The following is a 7,012-nucleotide window of genomic DNA, read 5'->3' as shown; positions in this document are numbered from 1 at the left end:
AATGGTTTGAGATGTTCTCTTTTCTTATTATTCAGTCCAATTTGCTTAGTTTTAGTTAATTTTAACCGACTTGATGATGGCATAATAACTCATTAGGTTTTGTTGTACCTTGTAGATTTTGTTCAGAAACTTATCAAACCGCGAATCTCTTGCATTCAAGAAAACGACAAGGTTGGTTATAAATTAAGGTTCTTTTTTCATTTTATGCTAGTTCTATTTTATGAATCATTCCATGTTCATGCACCTGCTGCATGTTGGTTACAAATTAATGTGTTGAATGTGAAATATTTATCAGGACCATCATCCAGATGTTCGATATGCAAATGAAGTAATAGGATTCTCTCTCTATTGATCTATGAAAAAGGTCTGTTATCTCAATTTTGTTGGTTACTGATTTTCTTTTTCTATTGTAACTTTTCTACTTCCTTTAGCAATAACAAATATGATATTCTTATGTGAGGAGAAAAGAGAAATTTTCAAACTTAAATCTTGTTAGAACTCGTAAGTTTTTTTTATATGATACTTGTAGGATAATCAAAATGACTAAACTGAATATGAGACTGTCATTTCAGTGTTTACTATGCTTTTCTCTATCTTTTTTCTTAATTATTTGATATAGTGTGTTACTGAAGGCAGGCAACATTAAGTTACTAAATTTCAAAATTTTGGTTTTGTTATTATTTGTTGTGTAACAGCCCAGGTGGGTCCCGGCTAGGCACTGTACCCTCCGGCACTGTTACTCACAAGCTTAATCACTACCCCCCCCCCCCTATAGTAGTGTTTTTGCCTCCCGTGGGAATCGAACCTAGTATCTGGGGACAAGTACTAGTTCAATGCAGCCCAGGTGGGAATGCATTGAACTAGTACTTATCCCTAGGTACTAGGTTCGATTCCCACGGGAGGCAAAAACACTACTATAGGGGGGGTAGTGATTAAGCTTGTGAGTAACAGTGCCGGGGGGTACAGTGCCTAACCGGGATCCACCTGGGCTGTTACATGTTGCACGATTTCTTTATTAATGATACAAACTGATTCAAAAAGCCAAGTGACGGAGTTTGAAGGACAAGTGGAGGAGCTTGAATCAAAATTTAAGCAACATGAAGAACGGATGAAGGAGTTCCATACAAAGGGGGAGGAATTTAACGACCAAGTGAGACAACTCGAGTCAAAAGAGGCTGAATTTGAAGGCCGAGTGAGAGAGCTTGAATCACAAAAGGCGGAATTAATGATCGAATGAGGGAGTTTGAAGTGCAACTAAAGGAGCTTATAATTTCAAAAGAGAATCAATTTGAAGGAGAAGTGAAGCTTCTTGAGTCAATGTCGGATGAATTTGATGGAGCCGAAGGAGAATGAGTTAAGAGAGAATCATTATGAAGCATTACTAAAATCATTTGAAGAGGAAATTAAATCAGGTAACTGATCATCATCTGGTTTATTAATACAATTTCATTTCAACTTTATCTTTTAATATCTTTAAATTGATCTTCCCAATTTAATAAAAATATATTTCATCATGTTAAAGCTGTATACCTGTAAACAAGTTGAAATTTTTTCACTAGTTTGATTCACACTCTATCAAACTAATTTTGATTATACCTTTTTTGTCTTTAAATGGTTTACGAAGCTATTAAATGCAAAATCTCTGTCGTTTTTTTCTTGTCGAATTGAGTTGGGATCCGTTATTCTTTAGACTTACACCAAATATGTGTCGTTGGATCTAATTAATGATAGAGACTAATATCGTTATTATTAGACTCATGTGACATGCCCTGTTAACTTTCACATCCTATTTCTCAATATCTGCACTACTAATTCCATTTAGAGGCGCATGCCGCCGTCTGAGAGTTTATTGCCGCCACTGGAAGAAATCATGTTAGTGCAAAGCAAGCCCCCTGTACAATTGTCAAATCTCTAAATTTATACGACATCAATTAGAGTCAAATTTCCTCTTAATTTTGATTGATAGTGTTTATTCTAAAAAATTTATATTAGACAAGTTAATATGAAATAAGTATTTCGGAGAAGAAATGGATAGAATCGAAGAAGGGAAAAGAAACTGAGTAGAAAATTGTAAAACACATCTTGTTTGGCGTTGTCACGAAACTTGCACAAAGACTTGGATCCCTCATTTTTTTATTTTGGGTTGTCACCTTGCAATTGACCATTGGTGTTTTGTGTGTTATTACAAGTGTCATGATCTCAACCAGGTTGCAAAACTTTTCATCGTTGTTATTGCATAAATGGCCCTTGACTCTGCAGTTTGGAAAAAACAAATAGAAAGGAGAACTAAGAGAAGTCACATACCTTAGTTCGGAATTTTTCTAATTTTACGGATGGAATATTGTAAACCATTGGATTAATTTGATTTAATGGTTGAGATTTGGTGTAAGTCTTTTGACTTACATGTCAACAAATCCTAACTCATACATCTATCTATCTATCTATATATATATATATTTCTATAGTCACCTTGATTTACTGATGTTTATATAAATATGGGAGCTTAAATGTTTGTTAACTAATTATGTAGTTACATCTTACACAGGTAATCAATCAAGTCCCTCCAGTGAGAAACATTAGTACTCTTCAAGCTTTTTGGTTTTGCTGCTCAACACGAGATAGTTGTAGAGCTGTTTGGAACTATTGTTTTTGCAGATAAAGCTTCTGGTATGTTAGTTTGAGAAATGTTTTGTTTCAAACACTCCACATATTACTATTTTTCTTCTCACTTCATATTTGAAGCGTATGTTACATCAAATGTGTTAATATATAAATACAACTATACTAAATTAAGATATTTGTTGTTAGTAGGAAATTGATCTGATATATAATTGGCTTCATGCACTAGATGCGAAGGTTTCATATGTACTAGCCTGGGGATAATTGACCTTTGAGATACTCATGTCAAATAAAGCATGTGAGAAAATGATTTTGCTATAACAATAGAATCTCCAACATCAAAATTTCCTACATCAAATTAAACTAAGATTGAGCTAAATAATAACTCATAAATACTACGCAAAGAAAATAAAACACATCAAACCATTTAAAAAATAGAACAGTGTACATACAAAGACTAAAGAGAGAGATACAAATTTGAAGTCTATTTCATTTTCCAAGTCACCAAAGATTTCTTTTTTCTCTAAACAAATGAGAGATAAATCTTGGGGAACTTCTGCATCAAGCATATGAAGCTAGTTACAGAAACTTTGCGAATAAAAGTGTGGAATGTATTGTAAATACCTAGTTTTTATATGAAAACGCTTCTTTATATCAAATTTAAGCCTTTGAGAAATTAAAAATAAACAATTAGACATTAGTCAATAACAAGAGAACATGTTAGCAGGTTTTCCCTACCATGTACTGGAGGATCACACTCACCAGTTCGTTAGATCCTTATCTAAAAAATACGATCCTGAATCTCAAGAATACGATCCTCAATCTTTTTCATTATATTCTTGAATTCTAGGTTGTTATCTTTAATGCTTTGCATAACAGCCATGAGACTAGCAACTTCTTGATCTCTAGCCTTGTCCTAAGTTCTTGATCAAAGTATTTATAACTATCATGATTCATGGAGGGGTTTAAAGATGAAATGTTTCATAAAATAGAAGTTATAGGATCTGCACATGTTCTTCAAAGAGACCAACTACTTGATTATTGTCACTATAGTTATATGCACGACTGAATATTACAGCTTCATCATATTTGCTCTATTGATGAGATTCTCAACAACATCTGCAAGGTGTTAGACAATTTCACTTCATCAAACTGACAAAACAGCTATATAATTCTAGTAAACGAAAAAATGAAGTAGATTGGACTTAATAGTTCAAAATTAGTCCAACCGTTTAGAAAATAGAAGAGATGCATATAAAAAGACATAAATTTGAAGTATATTTCATATAAAATAATATGCGGTACGTTTGAAAAAAAAAACATTTCTCTAACTAAGATACCTGAAGATTTATCTGCAAAACCAAGAGTTCCAAACAGCTCTACAGTTATCTTGTGCAAAACCAAAAAGCTTAAAAACTTCATCTTCATTGAAATAAGGAGCCAAACCATAAATAGACAGAAGGAGTAGAAAACCCATAACCGCCGCTGAATTTTCAGTGTTTTGACTTATGTAACCTTTCACATCCAGAGCTAGCTTCATTGCTTCTTCTCTTACATGAGGTCTAATATCTGGTGAGATTTTCCGCAGTTCTTTGAGCAAAAGAATGTCGCTATCATCAATAATTACAACATTGTCTCCCATCATATGCTCCATTTGAATAATGGGGTTCTGGATAATTTCCAGGACAAATTTTGCTGGATCTGGCTCTGCTTTAAGATGAACAAGAATGTCATCGTCAACCGACTCAAGTTAAACATTTTTCTCACTTGAGGGACTTGATTGATTACATGAGTCGGTTGCCAAGGACACTCTTGTTCGTCTTAAAGAAGTACCAGATCTAGCAAAAGTTGTCCTGGAAATTATACAGAACCCCATTATTCAAATGGAGAAGAGACAATGCTGTAATTGTTGATGATGGCGACATTTTTCTGCTGAAAGAACTGAGGAAAATCTCACCAGATAATGGACCTAGTGTAAGAGAAGAAGCAATTAAGCTAGCTCTCGATGTGAAAGCGTACATAAGTCAAAACACTAAAAATTATGCGGCAATTCTAGGTTTTCTACTCTTTCTGTCTATTTATGGACTGACTTCTTCTTTCAATGAAGATGACATTTTTCAGCTTTTTGGTTTTGCTGCTCAGCACAAGATAACTGTAGAGCTGTTTGGAACTCTTGGTTTTGCAATTAAAGCTTCTGGTATGTTTGTTTGAGAAATGTTTGGTTTCATACGCCTCACATATTATTTTATATGAAATAGACTTCAAATATATGTCTTTTTTTTTATGTATATCTTCTATTTTCTAAACGGTTTAAATAATTTTGGACAATTCAGTCCAATCTACTTTGTCTTTTTTTTTTGTTTACTATAACTTATTATATAGTTGTTTTTGTCAATTTGATGATGTGAAATTTTCTAACACTTGCAGATTTTGTTGAGAATCTTATCAAAAGACAACAATACGATGAAGCTGATAGATTCAGTCGTGCATATAACTTCAATGACAATAATCAAGTAGTTGGTCTCTTTGAAGAACATGTGCAGAACGTAAAACTAATTTCTAAGAGCAATTACAAGGAAAGTAACTGCATTGAACCGGTGAGTGTGATCCTCCAGTACATGGTAGCGAAAACCTGCTAACATGCTCTCTTGTTATTGACTAATGTCTAACTGTTTATTTTTAATTTCTCAAAGGCTTAAATTGGAAATGAAGAAACGTTTTCATATTAAAAACAAGTTATTTACGGTACATTCCACACTTTTGTTCTCAAACTTTCTGAATTTAGCTTCATATGCTTGATGCAGAAGTTCCCTGAGAGTTATCTCTCATTTGTTAGCGTAGTATTTTTGAGTTATTATTTAGCTCAATGTTAATTTTATTTGTTGAAGTAAATTTTGATGCTGAAGATTCTATTGTTATAGCAAAATCATTTTCCCACATGCATTATTTGGCAAACTTGGCGGAGGAAGTTCAAATTGCATAAAGAAGAGGGTGATTTTGCTGATGAAAATTATGCCATAACTGAGTCAGATATTGAAGAAACCTTCAAGAGACTTGTGAGTTGTGACTGAACAAAGAAGACTCCTCTGAAAGTATTTGATGCTTTGTCCATTACATTAGTCAATAATTTTTTGTCATAACTTAGTTGTGTTTCGGTGGTCCTTTGGTTGTAACATTAATATGCTAAAGACATAACATCATGTTATTAGGATGCTTGATTCTTTTTTCAATGATGCCATTACTCACCCATTATCACTTGGTTGATCTTGATTGATACTTAATTTCTAGTGATTTATAAACATTATGATTGAGGATATTGTTTTCCTAGGGAAATTCACAAGTATAGATTTATGATTAATTTGATAATTGATAGCAGTATTGTATATATGCGCCATAGTGTCGTATATAGTTGGTTTTGAAGAAGTTGTGTCATGACAAATCTTGCTCTAGTGACATAATGTATTGTTGATTTGGCTGTTCCATTTTAACCCTCTCTTCCCTTTCATTTTGAATTACATGATATTTGACATGATCAGAAATTATCTTCAGCTTATTATCATAATCTCTCTAAAATAGTTGAAGAGAAAACAAGTTATTTTAAGAATTTATTCTCAACTTTTTTTTTTATTTTCATAACTTATAAGCATTTTTTTTGAAGGAATAACTTATAAGCATTTTTTTTTTGAAAGAACTTATAAGCATTTGATAGGCATTTCAAGTAGGACAAATATTAATTTTGTTGGAACAAAATTTGTTTAACATTACCACCTTAAGTTTTGATGATAACAAGGTATTAAAATGTCAATTGGATGTGCTAATATTTGTTCAAGTGTGCAGGACCATAGATTAAAAAATTTATAAGTATTAATTTCAAGTATTGGTTCTGAAAGAACAAATGAGAGCAATGGAATTTACAAAGGAAGCATATGTTGCAAGACAGAGTCTGAAGACTAAGAGAGTCTGAAGACCATTTGAAGCTGACATCATCAAAGAGCCTGAAGATCATTAGAAGCTGAAGTTCATCAGAGTCTGAAGACTGGAAGCAGCAGTTAGTTAAAGTTTGTTATTCTGAAGACACATCATTGCAGAAGGAATAAAAGCCTGGAGCAACGGCTATTTCAGAGGAATTAGAAGGCATTGGATGTTTATCCACTGAAGAGCGCAAGAAAAGGACATAGTACAATTGTACAACCACTACTCCACTACTTCACTCTTCATCTCTGCAATAATACAAGATAACAGTTGTGTCTACGCTGGTTATTCTCTATACAAGGAATGCATTTGAAATTGTTTCCGCCTAAGACAATAACCATATCAAGCAACATATCATTGGTGATGATCAAGCTTTAATAACGACTCTTTTGAGATGCTGGCAAGCAACAACGTCTCTTTC

The 7,012-nt window shown here is 33.2% G+C and overlaps 1 long non-coding RNA gene across 1 annotated transcript; it reads left to right on the top strand.

The window, feature by feature from the left end:
- Positions 1–983: 983 nt before the first annotated feature.
- On the top strand, positions 984–5,933 carry LOC146930017 (uncharacterized). The gene is made up of 3 exons (XR_015006255.1): positions 984–1,412; positions 2,546–2,667; positions 2,812–5,933. It is a non-coding gene; the product is annotated as an uncharacterized LOC146930017 (long non-coding RNA).
- The last annotated feature ends 1,079 nt before the right edge of the window (positions 5,934–7,012 follow it).

Source organism: Medicago sativa, chromosome 4 (genome assembly GCF_051527215.1).
Source record: "Medicago sativa cultivar Bolivia chromosome 4, Bolivia_mono, whole genome shotgun sequence".
Lineage (NCBI taxonomy): Eukaryota > Viridiplantae > Streptophyta > Magnoliopsida > Fabales > Fabaceae > Medicago > Medicago sativa.
Note: the sequence above shows the minus strand (reverse complement) of the source record. Positions and strands in the feature narration are given on the sequence as shown.